Genomic DNA, 23,789 nt, shown 5'->3' on the forward strand with positions numbered 1-23,789 from the left:
TCAAATCACCCCCAACTAGGCAATAAAAGGTATGTGTGGGATTGATATTTGAAAATTTGTATTATGCATTAGTTCCAAGAATCTAAGATCTAAAAAGATCATATATGCATGAATTAAGATGCAATGTAGTGATTAGAACCTAGAGAAAATCTATAATTTTCTTGTTTTCTATGTTGGTGCCGAGAAAGGAGAGGAATAGTCATTATCACCAAGTTAAGGAGACATGGTAGTAAGTGCCAAGATCTCTATGTTTGCCAAGTGTGTTGAAAGTCCTATGATAGATGAGCTTACAACTATGTAAGCATTGAGCATTTAATGCCAAATATGAAGGGTATTATAGTCAAATTTTGACTCATTTTCACTTACCAGAGTTTATAGAGTGCACAAAGAGCACAAAGGTGAATTGCAAAAGAAGATTCAAGTGTTTGCAAACTGGATTCAACCGCTACTCAATATTGTTCATCAAATTTGAAAGGTATATAGCTATTTTTGAGTTACACTATTTTATTTCTTGCAAACCCTAGGTAATCAAAATGCTAGCTAACTCTTTTGAAATTGTTAGAAAAGAGGGGAAAGAGGTTTTCAATGTACAATTGATAAGTAATGATGTTAGGCAACCCCCATTTCAAGCTATTCCTAAAATTACATACAAAGGAAATCCATCTAGTGCGCTATCTATGATACCACCAAAGTTTTTCATGATCTAAGATGTTGGATGTTGCTATACTAGAAATATTGGAGAGATAGGAGATATGGAAATAAGAGACTCCTATAGTAAACTATGTGATAATAGAGTTTTGAGGGAAGAGAATAAAATTGTTGAATGGAAAGGGTTAACACATGCCTTGGATTTTCCTCAAATGTTCAAGACTGAATGGATTTGAATTATTTTAAGTCTTATACATGAAAATTATATTTGGTTGGAAGGTTGACTAGTTAAGATCATAAAGAGGATTATAAATAGAGTAGCAGGGTACCCTAACCTAGATTGATCTAAGAGTATGAGAAGTGATGCAAAGTAAGCCATTGAAAATAATATAGGTTCCATGTGGAATAAGAGAGGGATGTTTATTGATACTATATCAGATCCCTTATTTTCCTTTGTAGTAAGAGCAATAGCTCACAAGTTCTTTCAGTCTAGCTGACTGAATAGTATTTCATGTATGGCAGTGGATTTGGACTATAAGATAGTAAAGAGAGACCATTCCTATGACCTACCGAGTTACAACTGCAACAACTATTAGAAAAATTGGATGCCATCAAGAAAGCTAAAAGTGCATCATGAAAGTTTGGTTCTTTACTTGTTTGCATATTCTTTTATGTACACATTCCCCACCTTTGGACAAGTTGCTTGGAAGACCAACAAGTCAATTGCACAACAAATTTCAGAATTTATTGAGCAACTTGGAGATAACTAATATTTAGTGTCAAGTGTGGAGATTTTATGATTTTAGAATTTATTGTCAACTTGGAGATTGATAAGGATACATGATGTGCAACTGTCAAGTGTCAGTCCTCTACATATAGATAAAGAGATTCAACAAGACTTAGTTATTATCAAGGATGTTTCTGATAATTCAACACACAATGTCAATCCTTTGACTAAGGATGACTTGAAGAAAATACTACAGGACTCTACCAATGTAACAATGCTATACACAAATCTTATATTGGTGAGAGTTGATGAATTTCAAAAGGAAGAACTTGTATCTACAAGGGAGAATCAAAAGACACATCAAATGTGCCCTCACCAGCTACAGAGGTGAAAGAAAAGGAGTCACATGATCTATCAAAAGATCAAAATATAAACTAGGAACAACAAGAGGCCACACAACTAACACCATATGCAATGCCCACAATTGTATTTTTTGTTAAAAGAGGCAAAAGCACAACATGTAGATACATCAGTGCCAAACCTACATAGTTTAGGTTTATCAACAATAGTAACTATTGAGAAGGATGGAATTGAAGTACACACAAGTCAAGAAACAAGTTGTGTACCCAATCCACCACATCAAGGTTTAATAAAAAAGGAAGATGACAAGAATGAAGAGTTGGAATTGACTACTAAGCTCGAGAAACAAATTACTACATAGACACTAGTCACATTGCTAGCTTCTACATCCCCTCTTAGTAGTCAAACTCTTCAAAGGTTGAGTACCCAGGATACACCACTATAAATATCAAGGATGAGTTCCAGCACACCCAAGAGTGATGAAGTTACATTATTTGAGGATGTAAGTTTAGATGAAGTGACTAAGCTCCCAAAGTTTGATTTAAACACAATCACTATTGAAGAAATGAGTATTCTATAGGAAGATCTACACAGGAAAAAGAGGCAAGAAATATTGAGGAGGGAGTAAAAGAAAAATAAAGTCTTGCATGATATTAAAGACATATTCTTTGATGCTTTTAGCCTCCTAGAACCAAATGAAAATAAGCCTATCATAGAGAAACTTGTCACTATTGTGGACAAGATAAAGGATGAAGATCCAGATTCTGATGTCAAATAACTAGGATACAACATTGAAGATAATCATGGGAATTCATGAGCCATTTTTGGACAAACACACAATTTATGTACAACCCAAATGACATATGTGTCAAAAAAGGGGGATTATGAAATTTTGAAGGAAAATATTTTTCAAGGAAGATATCTACTCAATAGGAGTATTAGAGAAGAAATAGAAATGAAGTATTTACTTAGGGGGAGCAATAAAGTATGAGAGAAACAATAATTTTGAAAATTTTGAAATTTTAAAGTTGTGTATATGAGATTAGTAACAAAGAATATATTGTTTAACTTATGCATAATTTAAGGATGTATATGACATTAAAAAGTGTTTTTTCCACTCATGTCAAAGGGGTAGATTGTTAATCTTAGATTGGTTTTGACAAGGTGATGACAAAACACTTAGTCATAATCTAGCAAAATTATAGTGCAAGTCAAGCACATACAAGTGTATTCCAAGTGATCAAAGCATACCAAGCATAACTTGTGAGCCAATACATGCCAAGAAATATGGGTAGTTAGTGTTGATTCACTCAAGTGTCGAGTAGTCTACAGATGCCAAGTGATTCAAGTGTCAAGTAAATAGAGAGTTTCTAGCTATTTAGAAGCCAAGTTACAACATTAGGAGCACAATGAAGGTTGAGCATCAAAGTCTTTAGATGTCAAGTGATTTTTTTTGGTATATTTATTTGTAAAGGTATAAACTTCTATTTAAACCATTTTTAGATCGACATAGTCATATTTTATGATTATGAAAGATAAGTATGGAGGTATATTGTGAATCCCTATGTAGTATATGAAACCAATTAGAAAAAGGGAAGCCTAAGGCAACAATATGGATCAACCACAACTATTGATTCTTGCCTATTCCATCCCCACCAATGCTTATTTAATAAGGAAAACCCTATAAAAGTTTGTATGTGTGCAAGGACCCAAATGTTAAGAGTTCAAAGAGCATTTATGATGGCTGAGATGGCTATGACAGAGCTATGCATTGAAGAATCAGTTTGAGAAGAACAAAGTATAGAAGTGAAAGGGTAGAGAAGACATATTTGATTAGGAGGATCAAGGTTTAATCAGTAAGGAGAAGATCTAACATCAAGTAGAAAGTTGCTAACCAAAGGATCATGGTGCCAAATCATTCTAACAAGTGATACTGAGAAAATCTCTTAACCAAGTATCCTTAACAAGCTTTTGTAAATCTCTTAACTGATTGATTGCTTTATTGTAAGTTTAAATCCTCTAATAAGGTGAGAACTAATAGTATTTGTAAGCCTTTAACAGGGTAGACCTTTCATAGTGTAGATCATAGATTATGATCAAACACATTGTAGCCATAATAGGCTACACTTTACAACTGCAAGAGTGAAGATTTGTGGGTGTCATCCCCACCCCAGTTTTACCTTCACATTGGAGGGTTTCTAGGTAACCAATTTACTATGTTATGTGTTATTTAATTTATGTTATGGATGTGACACATGTTATGTTATTTTAATTTACATGTTAACTTATGAGATCAATGTTGGTGATATGCTTTAGAGGCAAAAGTTTTAGGTGTTTATTCATTGCCCCTGCTCCTCTTAGAACTTACTTTTCCATTGTTATTTCTAGCAACACACCCAAAAATATTTCCTTTTTTTTTCTTGAAAAAGAGTTGTCTCAGTGTAGAGTTGTTATTTTTGGAGGCTTGCTACTTAATAAGTTAGTCATAGGAGCTTAGAATATCCTTATTGTAGAGGTGGATATTCATCTTGGATATATCAGGCTACTAGTTAAGCCTCAATGGTATATCATGAGTATTCATGGATTTATTATAAATTTTTGTTGTGAAAATTTGGTATGAAAACTTTAGACTCACCGTTGAAGCCCTAAACATGCCCAGATGAGGCCCAAAAACTTGATAGATGAGTGCTTGCACAGATCTAAGCCTATAGATCAAAAGTTGAGGATCCTGAAAAAAGTACTTATAATATCCCATCCAAGAAATGGTTCAAAAGATATGGCCTTCTGAAGTTAGGCCAACCAAACCTTCAAAAATAAATGTCAAAAATGTATTTGGTTGAATCTATATGTATTGTTAGGGCTTATTAGCCATAGGTGTTAAGTTTGAGTGTCTAGAACATTCCCAAGTGACATAAAATTATGTATTTAAGAAATGTCCATACATTGTCCAAGAAATATTTGGCTAATAGTTCATAGCTTTGTCTTGTAGATTTTTGTAATAAAGGCACCTATGTGGGTTAATTTATTGTAATCTTGAATTCTATAATTCCACATTTGTGGCAATAATAAGAATCCCATATTTTGTTCTCACAAATTGTTGTTATTTCTTTTCTTATATTATGTGTTTATGGTATTAATGGGGTCATCCTTCATCAAGCGGTATCACAGGAGTTTCTAAGTGTGTAAACAGATCACCAACTATGAGGCAGTTGCACCAGGACCATGATTTTGGCTATGCATGTAGATAAATTGCCAACTATGGGGCGATCTGTACTAGGGTTTCAATGGAAGCACAAAAATGCCTCCCCAAAAAGAGTGTGGTGGAAGAGTTGTAGGTGTTACAATTGAGGGTTTTAGAGCCCTCCAGTGATAGATGAAAGCATTGCAAGAAAAAATGCAGAGAGGAATGAATCTTGTCACAAGAGATGATGAAAGTGAGGATGAAAGAGTAGAAGAAGGAAATGTTGGTTAAGCGGTAGTAGATGAAGTTCTTAAACCAGATGACAAAATTTTTTTTGAGGCCGTTTATAAGAATGGAAAAATACCTAAGTTTGATGAATTGGATGAATACTTTGAGTATAAAGATATTGAGGATCTTGATAGGGTCAAGTTTTCTAAGGCAAAACTGAAGGGACATACAAAGATCTAGTGGTGAGAAATTTAATTGGAGTAAAATAGAAAAAGAAAGGAAAAATTCACCAAATGGGATAAAATGATAGCTAAATTAAAGTGATAGTTCATTCTCATGGATTATGAGCTTGATCTACTAAAAAAAATGCAAGGGTTGAAGTAGGTAAGAAGATCTATTCAAGAGTATACCAAGGAGTTCTACCGAGTTCTCATAAGAGCCAATCATGCAAAAGTTGATAAGGAGAAATTATCCTTGTTATCTTAATGTGTTAAGACCAAACATTTAGGAGGAGCTGAGCCTAGTTTGAATAATTGGTATTGAGGATGTGTACCTATTTTCCCTAAGATTAGTTGAAGAGAAGTTGACAAGGAAATATGATAAGAAGAATAGTGGAAGAGGTCACCGTGGAAGATCTAGTGGATAATCTTATGGAGGTTGAAATGATGACTAGAAGAACAAGGATGAGGCCAATGGTAGTAGTCAAAACCAAAGGGGAAATAATTTTGGTCATTTTCATGACTAGAACAATAGAGATCAAAGAGAAAGAGGTAGAGGGAAAGGATCTGGAAGAGGAGGTTTTTGTTGAAAAAAAATCATTGTGGAGAAGAAGGGCATAGAGCATTTGAATGCTCCCAATGACAAGGAAAGATTGATAGAAGAATTGAAGGCCGGACTAGAGTTACACATGTTGATGAAGATGCTAGATCATCACATTCTGAATATGTTGAAAGAAGAGAAGTGCTAATTAACATAAGAGTCCTATTGAGTGGCAAGAATGAACCTGATCAAAGAAGGAGCTTATTTCTCACAAGGTGCAAATTTGAAGATAAGTGTTGTGATGTGATCATCAATGGTGGAAGTACTAACAATTTGGTGTTAGAAAAGATAGTCACAAAGTTGAAGCTAAAGAGTTAGAAACACCTATGTCCATATTGTATTGCCTAGGTGCAACATGGCTATAAGGTTGTGGTTAGTGAGCAATGATCAATGAAGTTCAAGATTGGAAGCTACCATAATGAGGTGTTGCGTGGTATCATACCTATGGACATATGTCATATGTTTTTGGAAAGGTTGTGGTAGTTTGACATGCATGAAAATACCTACACTCTAATAAAGGATGGAATGAAACATAATTCAAAGGCATTGAAGGATATAGATGAAAAGGTGTGTAGTGTTGGTAGAGTATATTTTGTTGATGCAAAGAAGTTCTTAGAGGGTATGTGGTGTGAGCATATGTGTTTTTTGATAATTCCAAAAGATGGAAAAGAAGAAGTAGAAGAGGTAACTCCAAAAGTTTTAAATTTCTTGGAAGAATTTCTAGATATTACATTTGATAATGTGTTTGATGGATTACCACTAGATGGACTTGATTCTAGGAGCTAGTTTTCCAAATAAGGTAGCCCATAGAATGACACCATCAAAAACTGAGTTGAATAGACAAGTGCATGAGTTGTTGTAAAAAGGGTTGATTTAGGAGTGTCTGAGTCCATGTATTGTACTGGTAGTATTAGCACCCAAAAAATAATGGAGAATGGAGGATGTGTATAGATTCTCATGCTATCAACAAGATCACAATCAAGTACATATTTCCATTACCAAGGATGGATGACATTATGGATGTTTTGAGTGGAGCTATGTATTTCAAAAAGATAGATCTAAAGAGTGGATACCATCATATTCACATCAAAAAAGGAGATCAATGGAAGACTGCATTCAGGACAAGGGAGGATTGTATGAGTGGTTAGTCATGCCTTTTGGGCTAACCAATGCACCAACCACTTTCATGTGGCTCATGAATGAGGTACTAAAGGAGTTTCTGGGTAAGTCTTTCATTATTTACCTAGATGATAATTTGGTCCTTAGTAAGATGTTGGAGGAGAATTTGATGCATATTCAAAAGGTGTTTCATAAGTTGAGGGAAGAAAAGTTGCTGATAAACCTAAAGAAGTGTAATTTTGTGAAGGAGTTGGTGTACGTGGGATTTTTAGTTTGAGAAAATGAAGCTATCCTTGAATGGCCTACTCCAAAGATTGACATAGGTAAGATCTTTTCATGGACTAGCTAGTTTTTATAGAAAACCCATAAGAGGTTCTAGTAGTATTTTTGGACCCTTAAATGAAACAATGAGAAGATACAGGAAAGAATTTAAGTGGACTATAGGAGAAGATAAGAGTTTTAATCTATTGAAACAAAAACAAAACAACATATTTTAGCACTTCTAGATTTTAACAAGGTGTTTCAAGTAGATTGTGATGCTAGTAGTACTGCAAAAGGAGTTGTTTTGAGCCAAGAAGGTTGACATGTTTCTTTTTTTAGTGAGAAGTTGAATGGTGCCAAAATAAAATATTATGTTTATCATCAAGAATGTAATGCTATAGTTTAGGCATTGGAGAAGTGGAGACACTATCTTCTTCCTAAGGAGTTTATTTTGTATACTAATCATCAAGTTTTACAATATTTGAATAGTCAAGGAAAATTAAACAAAAGGTATTTGAAGTGGGTTGATATTTTGTAGAGTTATACATTTATTTTGAAACATAGGAGTGGGAAGTCTAACCGAGTTGCATATGCTCTTAGTAGAAGACAACTTTTGCTGATAGAGATGCATATTGAGGTGGTTGGGTTCAAGGAACTCAGTAATTTATATCAAGAGGATCTTGATTTTGGTGAATCTTGGTAGGCTTGTACAAAACCTATTAGACTTGATAGGAAAAAATGGTTGGATTTCATAATCTAAGATAGTATGATGTTCAAAGGAAGTCAGTTGTGCATTCCCAAAATTTCTATGATAGAGAATCTCATCACAAAAAAGCATAGTGGATGATTAGCTAGACATTTTGGGAGAGATAAGACAATTGTTTTGGTTGTTGAGAACTATTACTGGCCATAGTTTCATAAAGATGTGAAGAAGTTTGTGTAGAGTTGCAAAGCATGTTAGATGGAAAAAGGAGTGAAGAAAAATATGAGGTTGTATCAGCCATTACCTATACCAAAGAAGTCATGGGAAGATGTCAACATAGATTTTGTTTTTGGATTACCAAGGACTCAATGAGGGCATGATTTTATTTTTGTGGTGGTTGGAAAATTTCATTCCTTACAAGAAGACTAGTGATGCTTTTCATGTGGCAGAGTTGTTTTTCAAAGAAGTGGTGAGACTACATGGTATTCCAAAGAGTATAGTTTCAAATTGAGATACCAAATTTGTTGGGTATTTTTGGCATACACTATGGAAGAAATTGAAGACAAATTTGGAGTTTAGTTCACCACATCATCCATAGACTTTTGGACAAATAGAGATGGTGAATAGGATTTTGGGAAATTTGTTGAGATGCTTGGTTGGAGATAAACCAAAAGAATGAGATCTAATTTTACCATAGGTGGCATTTGCATATAATAGTTCTATTTACATGAGAACTAGTAAATCACCATTCTAAATTGTATATGGGAATAGTACCAGAAATGCTTCTAAATTGAGACAATTGGGTAAAGGAGAGATAAGTAGTGCTGAAGCAGAATAATTTGCTAAATATTTGAAATATATCCATGAGGAGATGAGGAAGCACATTTTCAAGATGAATTCACAGTACAAGGCCAAGGAAAATGTGAATGTGAAAAGGGGGTATAAGGAATTTTATATTGGAGATAAAGTCATGGTTCATTTAAGAAAGGAGAGTTTTCTAGTGGGTACATGTAATAAGCTAAAAATGAGGAAGTTTAGACTGTGCAAGATAGTGAAAAGGCATGATTCTAAAAATGCCTATGAAGTGGAGTTGCCTGCTCAATTGAATATTTCACCAATATTTAAGATTTTAGATTTGATAGAGGTCTATGGAGAGGTGATGGAGATGAACTTGAAAGAGTACAGTGGATTATTACTATAGCTAGTTTGGCTACAACAAAGATTTAGGAGATACTGGACAACTGTGTTGGAGAAGTATAAGGAACATAACTTATGAAGAATATCTGGTCAAATGGAAAAGGGAGGTTAGTAAAAGATTCATCATGGCTAGCAAGGGAGGAGGTTAACCATCTTGATTTTCCTCTAAACACTTGAGACATGATGGGGTCACTTCTTAAATTACCCTGAGTGTTTAATACAAGAGCATCTTGGGGGTAAGAGCAATCTTGCATCACCCAAAAATATTATTTTTTTGTTTCTTAAATAAGGGTTGTCTCAGTGCAAATTTTTTTTGTTCTAGAGGCTTGCTACTTAGCAAGTCAATCATATGAGCTCAGTATGTCCTAATTGTAGAGGTTGATATTCATCTTGGATATATCAGCCTACCAGTTGAGGCTCAATGTCATAGCATGAGTAGTCATGGATTTATTGTGGAATTTTGGTTTACAATTTTAGTATAAAAACTCCAGGCTCACCTTTGAAGGCCTAAGCATGCTCAGATGAGGCTCAAAAAATTGATGGATAGGCTCTTGCATGGATCTAAGCCTATAGATCAAAAGCTAAGGATTCTAAGAAGTGGTTATAATAGCCAATTAGAGCAATGGTTCAAAAGTTATGGCCTTATGAAGTTGGGCAACCAAAACTTCCAAAATAAATGTCAAAAATGTATTTGGTCAACTTTATATGTATCATTTACCTAGATGATATATTGATCTTTTGTAAAACATTTGAGGAGTATTTGATGCACATTCATAAGGTGTTTGATGAGTTGAGGGAAGAAAATTTGCTAATAAATTTGAAGAAGCACAATTTTGTGAAGAAAGAGTTGGTGTACTTGAGATTTGTAGTATTACTAGAAGGCTTGAAAATGGACCCTGAGAAAGTGGAGGCTATTCTTGAATGACCTACTCCAAGAAAATAAATATTGGTAAGAATTTTCTATGGACTAACTAGTTTATACAAAAAAATTATTAGATGTTTTAGCAGTATTTGTGGACCTTTGACTAAAACAATGAGAGGAGATAGGAAAGAATTTAAGTGGACTATAGGAGAAGATAAGAGTTTTAATCTATTGAAACATAAAGTTACAAAGCAACCTATTTTAGCACTTCAAGATTTTAATAAGGTGTTTCAAGAAAATTGTGATGATAATGGTATTCCAATAGGAGTTGTTTTAGTCCAAGAAGGTATACCTATTGCTTATTTTAGTAAGAAATTGAATGATGCCAAAAGAATGTATTATGTTTATGATTAGGAATTTTATACTATAGTTTTGACATTGAAGAAGTGGAGACATTATCTTCTTCCTAAGGAGTTTTTTTGTTATACTAATCATCAAGCTTCACAATATTTGAATAGTCAATGATAATTTAACCAAAGACATTTGAAGTGGGTTGAGTTTTTGTAGAGTTATAATTTTTTTTTAAAACATGTGAGTGGGAAGTCTATCATAGTTACAGATGCTCTTAGTAGAAGACAAGTTTTGCTAACCGAGATTTCGATTGAGGTGATTTAGTTCAAGGAACTCAAAATTTTGTATCTAGAGGATCCTAGTTTTGGTGAAGCTTGGAAGGCTTGTATAGAACCCATTACACTTTATAGGAGGAAGCCATTGGATTTTATAATCCAAGATCGTATGATTTTCAAAGGATGGCAATTGTGCACTCCCAAAAGTTCTATAAGAGAGAATCTCATCAAGGAGAAGCATTGTGGAGGGTTGTTTGGACACTTTGGTAGAGATAAGACCATTGCTTTAGTTTCATAGAATTATTATTGGCCATAGTTGCATCAAGATGTGCAAAGGTTTGTGCAGCATTGTAGAGTATGTTAGATGGAAAAAGGAGTGAAGCAGAATACTAGGTTGTATTAGCCATTACCTATACCAGAGAAGTCATGGGAGGATGTCACCATGGATTTTTTTCTCGGTTTACCAAGGACACAGAAAGGGCATGATTCCATATTTGTGGTGGTTGATATATTTTTAAAAATAACATATTTAATTCCCTTCAAGAAGACTAGTGATGTTGTTCATGTGGCAAAGTTGTTTTTTAGAGAAGTGGTGAGACTACATGGTCTACCAAAGAGTATAATTTTTGATGGATATACCAAGTTTGTTAGGTATTTATGGAAAAATTTGTGAAACAAATTGAAGAAATTTGAAGTTTAGTTCATCACATCATCCAAAAACTGATGGACAAACCAAAGTTGTGAATTAAAGTTTGGGGAATTTGCTGAGATGCTTGGTTGGAGATAAACCAAAGGGCTAGGATCTAATTTTACCACAAGTAGAATTTTCATGCAATAGTTCTATCAATAGGAGTATTGGTGAATCACCATTCCATATTGTATATGAGAGTATTTCAAGAAATGCTTCTAAATTGAGACAATTGGAAAAAGGAGAAATAAGTAGTGGTAACACATAAGATTTTGCTGAAAATTTGAAGAACATCCATGAGGAGGTGAAGAAATATATTACTAAGATGAATATGTAGTACAAGGCTAAGGCATATGTGAAAAGGAGGTATAAGGAATTTCATATTAGAGATGAAGTCATGATTTATTTGAGAAAGGAGCATTTCCAAGTCAGTACATATAATAAGTTGAAAATGAAGAAGTTTGGACCATGCAAGATAGTGAAGAGGCATGATTCTGGAAATGCCTATGAAGTGGAGTTGCCTACTGAACTGAATATTTCATGATTATTTAAGATTTTAGGTTTTATAGAGTATTATGGAGGAGGTGATGGAGATGAAGTTGTAGAAGCACAATGGAGTATTCCAACAACTAGTTCATCTACAAAGGATATTGATGAGATACTGGACAATCATGTTGGCAAAAGTACAAGGAATATAACTTATGAAGAGTACCTAGTCAAATGAAAAGGGAGGATAGTAAAAGATTCATCATGGCTCGCAAAAGAGGAGGTTAACCATCTTATTTTTTCTTAGAACACCAAAGATGTGATGGGGTCACTTCTCAAGTTACCTCAGGTGTCTAATACAGGAACATCCTGGGTATAAGAGCAATATTGCATCACCCAAGAATAGTTCCTTTTTGTTTCTTGAATAAGGGTTGTCTCAGTGCAGAGTTGTTGTCTATTAAGGCTTATTTCTTAGGAAGTCAGTGTTAGAGTAGATAATTATTTATTAATTATTTATTCTATTACTTAAGTTTATTTAGGTTGATGCATTTATTTAATAGTTTTAGTTGATGAGTTGTTCACAACATAGGAGTTTTTTCCTATGTAGTCATACTTATCCTCTCACCTTGATCGTGGATATTTCACCTTTTGTGGATGTATGCTTAGTTGTCAACCTTATCTTCTAGCACTTTCCACCTTGTTCTACAAGCTTCTTTGAGGCCTTTATATTCCATCTCTCTCATTGTAAATTCACATCATTCAGATAGCAATTTCATTTTCCTATTGTGAAATATTTTCTCTTGCCTTGTTGATTTGCTTCAAGCTCTTGCTCCTTCGATTTCTCTTCAGCAAGCTATTTGCATGCAGGTGATCTTGGCGCACTATGAAGTTGGCTTTCATCAACTTCTACATGGTATTAGAGCCTCCCTGCTACTTCTTAGTTTGAACAATTTTTGAAGCTATGATTTGAAGACACAAACCCTATTTTTTTTGTGATTTTTTTCTTCAATCAGGAGCAAGTGCATTTTTTCGGAGCAATTTTTTTCAAAAAAAAAAGTTTTGTATTTATAATTTTTTTGTGAAAATTTTGTAACTATATATATATATATATGTTTTTAACAAAATTTTTTTTTTTCCAAAAAAGTGTAAATTTACTTGCCTATTTTTTTTAGTGGCATGGATTTTGGCCCCCAAAATTTTTTAAATTCTTCATAGGCACCACAATTTTTCCACCCACAGCTCTCCACAGCCTCTCCAACTACAACCTTCATTTCCCCAACAACCTCAGCCCTTGTACAACACTTGCGACACCTATTTTCACTCGGCGACACTAGTGGCACTGCCCTATTCAGTCACCACCATCGTGAGCAAAACCCAACTGCCACCTGGCCACCATTGCTCAGACTGACCTCATCATCTCATTGTCTAACATCAGCATTCTGGTGGGTAGATTTTTTTCTAGAAATAGGTTGTTGATAGTCGTATGGCCATCAATTTTTTCTAGTGACTAGGGTGGGGGGGGGGGGGGGGGGGGGGGGCGCGCATTTTCTTTTCTATAATAAGACCCTTCTACTTTTGTCTTCTTCTCTCAATGTTGGATCCATCTGTGACCTGGCTCACACCATACAACTATCACACCTGGAAGGCCCAAATGACTAGGCTTCTCATGTCAAGAGGCTTATGGTCATATCTAGATGAGAACCAACCTACTCTAATGTGCCCTTTTGAGGTTCTTTAGCATAGGAATAAAATGGATGAATCCATGGGATTGATTGCATTGAACATTTCAAACAATCTACTATTTCACTTGGATGGTTTGACCACTCCATGAGCTTATTGGACCAAATTTTAGACTTTGTTTGGCATAGTGAATGAGTTTTGGGCACTTAAACTTGATGCAAAATTGACATCTTTAACACCTACCGACTTCCCCACCATTGAGGACTTCTTGATGAAGTTCAAATCTCTATGTACACTTTTGCAAGGATGTGGGAAAAATAAGACAGATGATGAGTGTATCTTTTTGATACTCTCAAAGTTGAGGGGACAATATCAGATCTTCTCTTCCACCTTCTACTCCACTATGGATGCCTTGGGTGATAGACATAGGATGCCTTCATTTGAGATATTTTGTGATCGGTTAACTTGTGAACAGTCCAAGATCACTTAGATGGATTCACTTTCAGGTTTACAGTCATAGGCATTGCTTGTCAATGATACATAGGAGCAAAAGCCAAAGCAGATTTCAGATTCCTCTTACACTAGTTCATCATCTTCTTCTAAAAAGAAGGAGAAAAATAAGACTGAGACTCCTACCTATTCCTATTTTCAGAAAGGATCTCATGATGAGGCACATTGTTTTCAGAAGAGATTTGATGGCTATGAGAAATAGATTGTCAATTTGCAAGCTCTCCTTTAGAAGAGTATTATTTCGTCTCCATCTTCTACTTCTACATCTTTGACATCTACACCAGATCTTGGAAAGGGTCATGCATTATAGGCTTCCATTGTATCTCCTTCACAGGTTCCTTGGATACTGGATTCAGGTGCTTCTCACCATATGACATCTTCTCAAGGTGTCTTCTCCACTATCGAGGCTTCTCCTATTCCTCATATTCTCATGGGGAATAACATTTCCCTACCAGTCTATGGGAAAGGTTTAGTTCACATCCAAGATGGTATATTCAATGATGTATTGTATGTTCCATCTTTGTCTGCAAACCTTCTCTCAATTTCTCAGATTACGCATAGTGGATCAGGGAAGGTAGTTGAGCTCACTATTGATTTAGTCTTCATTTGGGATCATGTAATAGGAGGTCTAATTGCTATAGGTATAGTTGATCCTTCGAATAATCTCTAAACCTTCTCACACTTTGGTCCACCATCTCCATTATCGGAGCACACTTCTTCTCTCTCGCAGGAGCATCATGTGGTGCAGTCAGGATACTTGAACCTTTATATTGTTCCTAAGATCCCTATTTTGAATTCCACACCACATCTAGTTGAGGTCTTTTCTGTTCATCAGGATTCTTCTTCCACTTTGCTTGATCCTCCAGCTCCATTCATTGAGCCTCTAGGTGCACTTGTTGCGGATTCTACAGTGGACATTCATGAAAGTTTCATCACACCTACCTTGGGGATTCCCTTTCAGGATCCTCATATTTTCTCATTTGAGCATTAGCTAGCCCTTCCAATTTTCCCTCTCATTTAGGGGTTCCCTTGTTTACTCTGCATTGGACTTTCATTGGCTCGATTCTTTCTCTAGGGGCTCTATTATTCTAGGGGGGGGAGCTTTGGCATCTTTTCTATCTCTCATGGGGAGTTGGTTTTACTTATAGTTTTGAGAGAGTCTCTTGAGCCATTTTCAGTGGAAGTTGCCCTTGGGGGGTCTTGTTGAGGCCTTCCTTATTTTTTTTAGCATGTTTGTTTTTACCCTTTTTTGGGGGAGGGTTTTTCCCATGAGATTTTCTCTCTTTCCCCATTTTTAGAGGTTGCATTTCTTTGCATTGTACATGGGTACCTAACATGGCCTTGTTGTCGGGACCCATTCTGTAGTTCATCTTAGTTTTTGTGACCTTAAGGCATTCCTCTAAGTTGCACTTAAGGGGGGGTGTTAGAGTAATTAATTAATTATTATTTATTTATTCTATTACTTAAGTTTACTTAGGTTAATGCATTTATTTAATAGTTGTATTTGATGAGTTGTTGACAACACGAGAGTTTATTCCTATCTAGTCATACTTATCCTCTCACCTTGATCTAGGATATTCCACCTTTTGTGGACATATGCTTAGTTGTCAACCTTATCTTCTAGCACTTTCTAGGTTGTTCTACAAGCTTCCTTGAGGCCTTTATATTCGATCTCTCTCATTGTAAATTCACATCATTCACATAACAATTTCATTTTCCCATTGTGAAATATTTTCTCTCACTTTGTTGATTTGCTTCAAGCTCTTGCTCCTTTAGTTTCTCTTCAACAAGCTATTTGCATGCAATTGATCTTGGTGCACCGTGAAGTTGGCTTTCATCAACTTCTACAATCAATCATACGAGCTTAGAATGTCCTAATTTTAGAGGTGGATGCTCATCTTGGATATCTCATCCTACTAGTTGAGGCTCAGTGCCATATCATGAGTATTCATGGATTTATTTTTGATTTTTGGTGTGTTATTTTGGTATAAAAACTCTAGGCTCTTTTTTGAAGACTTTAGAGGCCCCAAATGGGCTCCAAAATGGGTTCGACTAGAGCTTTTGCATGTTCACCCCTATAGACCAGAAGTTGAGGATTTTGAAAAGTAGTATAATAGCCAATTAGAGAAACAATTCGAAAGTTATGGCCTTCTAAAGTTGGGCCAACCAAAATTTGCAAAATAAGTGTCAAAGATGTATTGGGTTGACTCTATATGTAATTTTAGACTTAGTTAGTCTCAAAGGTTAGGGTTTGATGTCTAGAAACTTTGTGAGTGGTGTAAAAATGCCCATTTAAGGAATGCCCATACATTGTCTAGGACAACTCTAGGTGATAGTTCACAGCGCTATGTTGCAAATTATTGTAAGGAAGGTGCCCATGTGGGTTTGCATATTGTATTTCAAAATTTTGTAATCCCACTTTTTACAACGACAATAAGAAGCCCATAGTTTTTTCCTACAAATTGTTGTTATTTCTTTGTTTATGTTATGTGTTAATGGTAATAAGGGAACACCCTTCATCAAAATTCCTCTAACAAGATCGCACTTAATTGGGTGTGTGAGATCCTAATTGGTCCTACTATCAAAACTCTCTAACAAGGTGACTCACGGAAGGAGTTTAAAAATCCCTTAACTAGGTAGATCTTAACAAATATTTTATAAAGTTCCTAACAAGGTTGAAAATCCTTAACTGAGTTGAACCTTAATAAGGTGGATGTAAAGATCTTGACAAGGAAATTTATTACTATAGTATTGAGATAATGTGGGTACTAGTTTCCTCTATGGATTTTCCCTCTAACCAAGGGCTGCCATGTAAAAAATAATTTCATCGAAGTGTTTGATGTGTGGATGTTTAATTCAATTTGTTGTTACATTGTCATTTTCTTTGCATGTTACATATTGTGGGAAGCATTGGTGAAAGTATTTAAGGTTTTGGTTGGCATTATGTCATAGAATCAAGTGAGTTTTAAAGTAAAGTGTCCAAATTATCCATAAAAGGAAAAGGAAAAATCCTTCCCACTACTAAAAAGGCCAAATTTCTTATTTGTGAAGTGTTTAGCGAGGAAGAAGATAAAGCTGAAGGGAAGCGCAATTACTCTCAAAAGTCTAATAGACCAATGAACTAGTTGGGTGATAAGGGGATAAAAGCCTTTCTTATTGACTATGACTATGAGAAAGATGAAGCCAAAAAAGGGAGTGAAAAAAGTGGGGAAAGTAGAAAAGGAGAAGAAAATTGATGGTGGCAGAGGTGATATTGAGACTATTTATAACTCTAAGAAGTCAAAAACTAATAGCTCCGTTCACATATCTAACAACACATAAAAATGGATATGATGGATCTTACTTGTGATATGATGCCTAAGGAGGACAATGCCGACTTTTGTACTAATTTTCAAGATACATCCATTGAGCTAGACAAACTAGAGATTAAGTTTTGTGAAATAAGAATTTTTTTTTTTGAAATAGGAAGGAAAATTGGATATATTTCTAGGTATGATAAACACAGTTTTTCAATATCCTTGTGTCTAGTGTAGTACAAGGTGCTTTGTAGAGATGGAGAAGAAGTAAATTATAAGCAACTCTTCAAGTTCCTAATGACTAGAATCATATACTCTATCAAATGGGTTGTGATAAATAAATCAACTGACCAAGACTAAATTATGGTTATTTTTTGTTCTTAGAACCTCTTGCCCATGTGGGACTTTTAGTTAAAAAACATTTTTATTTTGATGTTTTATGTTGATATTGACTTGGGTTTTAGAATGAACTTTTCTCTAGTTAATATTAGTTTCTTAGGCGACTATATTGTCTTGGATCTTAAAATAAAGACTATTTATTTAGAATACAATATTAGATATTGTTGTGTATATAATTGACTATTACTATTAGATAAAACTTACTTTAACTTTTACTCAAACAATAATTTTTAATATTATTCTATTAACTTACTTTAATTTTTACTTAAACAATATTTTAAAAAATTATTTTTATTGTTAATTTTTACATCTTTAAACTATAATTTTGTAAATATATAACACCCATATTTAATTAATTAATTAATATCATAAACATAACATTTAACTAATTTTAAAAAATAATTAAATTGTGATGAAATTTATTTACATAAAAAAGAAAAGTACAACAAACATTAGCCAATGAATGGTATAGCATCCGAGTTGTACTAAAGTTTGATGATACCTACAATTATAATTCACATTTCATTCATGCGAGTAATCACCTAATTGAATTGAGTTCAAAATTCATCCCCAATTAGTATATGGTCAAAAGATTGCTTACTTTCTTGTGCCTTTATAAAGTAGAAAAATATTATCTCTTTTAAATAGGAAAGATTTACTCTCATTATCAAATGTGATACTCTCCAAGTGGCAATCATTGAGTTTGAGATTATTTTTTTCCAAGAAAACCTCACTTTCACAATTACAAAGTGGGCAAACGTCCAATCCATGAATTGAATATAAGTTAAATATTTTCGTGGTTTTCACACCGAAGTGGCCATGACTTTGAACTTTAATAGGCTTCATTAAAATACCTTAACTTTTCAAGGTGAATTGTACATATTTTTCTTTATATAGATATTTAATGTATGGGCCATTCATTGAATATAAAAATAAAAAATCAATAAATTTCACTTTTTATATCAAAGTGACCAGCATATGCTGATTCTAGTTTGAAACTCATATTATGAGAAAGCTAAGGCTTGTCCCACTCATGCCCCAACATAATAGGAATCCAACAAATGTTATCTTTGACTGAAAATAATAATTTAATATTTTGCTTGACATTAGGTTACAATAGACCATGGAGAAGTGGGTTTTATTTTAAATTCAAGTATACCTTTGAACTATGTTCTTTTGACTTAGTTTTACATAAAAGGTTAAAATATATTTTCATCATTTTATTTTTAAATATTATATTTATAAAGGTAAATTTTACATAAGAATTTTTCAATTAGTCTTTTTTTTTGCTTTTTTAGTAAATGTTTTTTAATAATTAAGAAATAAATTAAAACTAACGAGTTGGAACTTTTAACTAAATATATTATAGATTATATGAGTCTTACTAAATAAAATATATAATTGTAGTGTCCTAAATCTTAATAACATCTAGTTTTAGATTAAGGCAAAAACAAGTTTTGAGGGGACCCAAAAATCCCTTACAACAATAAAAAAGATACATGTTAAAGAACCTCGGGTTTTACAAGGACCTGGAACCTAAGTTCACAAAAATAACAACAAACCAGGTTTTACAGGGACCTGGAACCAACATAATAAACAAAACAATGATCAACACCAAGCTTTACAAGGACCTGGAACCTAAAGTAAACAACAATACAATGCTAGAAATGAAACAAAAAATAGGAAAACCAGGACCAACTACCCTGCCAGAGACTAGAACCAGTAACTAGATAAGTTATTTAATAACCTTTGCTAATTCCTTGCCAGCTTCCACTGTACCCTATAGGATGTCTTCCGCAACAGAGCTAGGAGCCTCACTAGTAGCTTTCTTTGTGCTTTGTCTTGTTCTTTTACTAGGGCCACCCAGAATCTTGACAACAACAACAAGGGACATAATCTCCTCATTGCTCCTTCTACATAAACTAGTACCATCTGCACATTAACTGGAAGTCACCATCTACATTCTTTGCCCGCTATCTTTTACCAATTGGCGAAGTTCCATGTCATAGGCCTTCAACTTTTCAAGGATATTCCCGACCGGATTCTCCAACTTGACTCTCTTCATTTTTTCATCATCTAGTGCTTTCTAGATTTCTCCCATCTTTTTCTTGAGAACAATAATTTCATTGTAGAGCCATGAGTCGACCTGGAGAGAGGCATCATCTTTTAACTTAGCCTTGTGGAGAAACGACAACTTCACCATATTGTTTTCATCTTCGGTCTCATCATCAAAAATAGTAATAACTTCTTGGGTCACCTTAAGATGTAACTGGTTCCTTTCTTTGCATCTTAAGGTGACCCAAGAAGTTACTACTATTTTTGAATTTCCAGTTACATCTTTGCAGCTCAACAACTCCTGCTTCCTTGGCTCTCCACCCATAGTTCTAACTACTCTATAAATTTGATAAAAATGGTAACTTCCGCAGAAGACAAAGTATGATTAAACTCAAAAAGGCTTTTCACCCAAAAATGTGCCAAGTCCTTTTGATGATGACACAAAAGTACCTCCTCATGATACGATTACAGTCCATAATAAAAACACTACTTTCCATAATAAACCACAAAATCTCATGTAATATTTCCTTCAATTGTATTAGTCATGTCATAATTAATGATTTCCCTCAACTTGCTTTCCTTACTGAGGTAATCACTCCAGGTTAGCTTTTCATCCCCGTAGACAACTTTGTTGGCTATCTAGTCAGCCTCTTTATTGCCTTCATTAAAATTATTAGTTATGATGAATTTATCAAAAAATTTAATCAAATTTTTAATTTCCATGATATTACCATCAATATTCCAAGTTATCATATTTTTATTATTAAGCATGTTAAATATGTTTAAAGAATCCTCTTCCAGCCATAAGTTCCTATAATCAAATTCCAGTGCTACTTTAACAGTATAAATGGTAGGAATGGCCTTAGCTGTATGGCTTCTTGAGTGACCTATAGGGATAGCCACAACATCCACTATTCTACTATTATGATCTCCTAGGACTCCACCACACCTAGCTCTTCTAGGGTTTCCTTTAGTTGACCCATCAAAATTAGCTTTCACCCAGCCCATAGGACAGGATCTCAAAATCACACCTTGTCTCTGTTCATTCTATTTTGTTCTAATTCATGTCATTTTCATTGGATTTCTTATCTGCACTTCACTATTTTTGCTCTGAGAGATAAAATTCTCTTTGATGACCTTGGTGATACTTTGACCCATGACCCATTTAGGCATTTCTTTATTTCTAAAAATTCTATTGTTCCTTTCTTTCTGAAGACCCCAACAAAGATGGGGGAGAGATATATTCCAAAGAAATTCAATTTTAGAGCCTCTAATAGGACATTTCCAATTCTGAAAGCATTTGACAATATTTCTAGGGTGAACCCACCAGATATTCCAATATTGAAGGAGGGAACCCCAAACATTTTGACTATATTTACAAATCATGAAAAGGTGGTTCATGTCTTCAATTTCCATCTTACATAGGGAACATTTGTTCACTATACAAATTCTTCTTTTTGGCACATTATCCAAAGTTAAAAAAAAATTTTGCAACATAGTCCAAAAGAAGATATTAATCTTGGGGGTTAGACATACCCTTTATCCATGCTTTAGCCCAAAGAGAGAGGTTGACCTTCTTCTTAGATCCAAAGATAGAGGCAACCTTGAAATAGCCACAAGGTTCAATCCCCTACACCATAGTATCCTTCTAATTAGGATAAAGGCTACAAGAATTTAGAGAAATTTGAATACTAGAAAATCTTTGTCGAATCTCAGCTATGTTAACCCACCCATTGATAGTCTAGTAATTCACCACAAATTCTCCAAAAATCTGTTTGTATCTTACTATAGGAATGATATCAACAAAATCTCCAATAGAGGATGATCCAACAACCACTCATCTTCCCAAAATTTAACTTTTCTTCCATCCCCAACTTTCCACTTACAACCTTTATTCAGAATGTGTTAAGACCCTTGAATGACTTCCTAGATAGAAAAAGAGTTAGAGATGATAGGGCAGGACAAAAATCTAGGAATAGAGGGAGCATTATAAAGGTATTTGTGTCTCTAGATAGAACTCCATTCTTTATCATCATGGTATACTCTCCAACCTTGTTTAACCAAAAGTGTTTTATTCATCCTTCTAATAGATCTAATACCAAAACCTCCTTCCTTCTTAGGTTTACAAACCTTTTCCCAAGAAATTAGAGTCATTCTCTTTTTTTCTTCAGTTCCAGACCACAAAAAATTCCTTTGGATTTTATCAATTGCATCTACAATTTTTTTTGGAATTTTGAATGGGTTAAGTGCATAAGTAGGGAGACTTTGAAGACTTGCATTAAGTAAAGTGACTTTACCAGCTTGACTTAGCATATTACCTTTCTAACTAGCTAATTTCTTGTTGAATTTCTTCACTAACTCCTCCCAAAAGGATTCAGAAGGACTAAGTCCCAAAGGGAGACCAAGATAAGTACTTGGGAAGGAGCCTATAGAACACTCAAAAATGTTAGAAATTTTCTTTTGTCTATGTACAAGAGTATTGATAAAAAAGATAAAACTCTTATCCCAATTAATCAATTGCCCAGAGGTTGTAGAGTAAAGATTTAGAGCCTTTTTTAGACTTCTTGCCTCCCTAACATCATCTTTCCCAAAAAAATAGTATCATCCACAAAGTGTTCATGAGAATAGATAAGTGGATTTGAAGTAGGTCTCACAACTTGAATTTCATCTCTCAAGACCAATCTACCAATATACCTACCAAGGCTATCAACAGAGCTCCCATTAACTAAGAAAACTAGAAAGGAGGTAGAAAAAAGTTGTATAATAATCTTAAGAGTCAGATTACTAAAACCAAAAGAGAGTAAAACCATTTGAAGAAAGCTCCAATCAACTCTATCATAAGCTTTAACTAGATCCACTTTCATAAAAAAAACCTTGAGAATTAGAAAGAGATAAAGAGTGAATATTTTCATGCACTGAGATAATAGAGTTTAGAATTTTCCTTCCAGGAATGAAACCATTTTGTTGTTAAGAAATAATGTTAGGAAGGATGAACAAAAACTATAGAGCAAGAAACTTAGAGATAATTTTGTAAATAGAATTATAAAGGCTAATGGGTCTAAAATGTATAGGGGAGTCATCTCCACACTTGTTTGGAATAAGACAAAGGAATGTAAAATTAATCTTCTTAAGCATTTTTTTTGCTCCAAAAAATTCTTTCACTGCATCACACACATCTTTACCAACTACTACCTAGAGTTTGTGGAAGAAGAACATTGGAAATCCATCTAGTCTAGGAGATTTATCTCTTTTAAAGGAGAAAACTACTTTATAAATTTCTTCTCCAGAAAGAATGGCTATCAACATTTTATTCTGCTCATTAGTGAGAACATGAGGAATATCTTCAAGAAGCTCTTTGTGTCTAGAGCCATAAACATTAGGGTCTAAAGATAGGAGAGAAGAGAAATATGAAAGCATTTCTCTAGCTATTTCATTTTTCATTTGTTATTTTAACCCTTCCCCTAGAAAGAATAGAAATAAGATTCTTAGCTCTATGTTTCATTGTAGTAAGGTGGAAAATTTTGGCATTTCTATCACCTTCTTCTAGCTAGATAGACCTTGAGCTTTGTTTCCAAAATGTCTCTTCTGTAGAGATAATATCATGTCATTTAAACAACTTTTCCTTTTCTTCTTTAACCAATTCCTTTGAATAGCCTTCCACCTGAATCTTGTCTTGGATAATTTGCATCTTATCATTCAAATTTAATTTTCTCTCAAAGATATTACCAAAAGAATTCTTATTCCATTGTCTCACTCTTTTTTTAACATACTTAAGTATGGAATCTACTCATAATAGTGTGATACCTTCAATATTGGTGTTCCATCACTTTTCGAGAGAGGAATTAAAGTTTGGATGCTGCATCCACATTTTTCCAAACTGAAACAAGAAGTTCTTCCTAGTTTGTAAAGGCTTAGGCTTAAAATGGAGTGAGAGGTGGTTAGAG

Source organism: Cupressus sempervirens, chromosome 9, assembly GCF_028749045.1.
Source record: "Cupressus sempervirens isolate cs-2001-9-10 chromosome 9, ASM2874904v1, whole genome shotgun sequence".
Taxonomy (NCBI): Eukaryota; Viridiplantae; Streptophyta; class Pinopsida; order Cupressales; family Cupressaceae; genus Cupressus; species Cupressus sempervirens.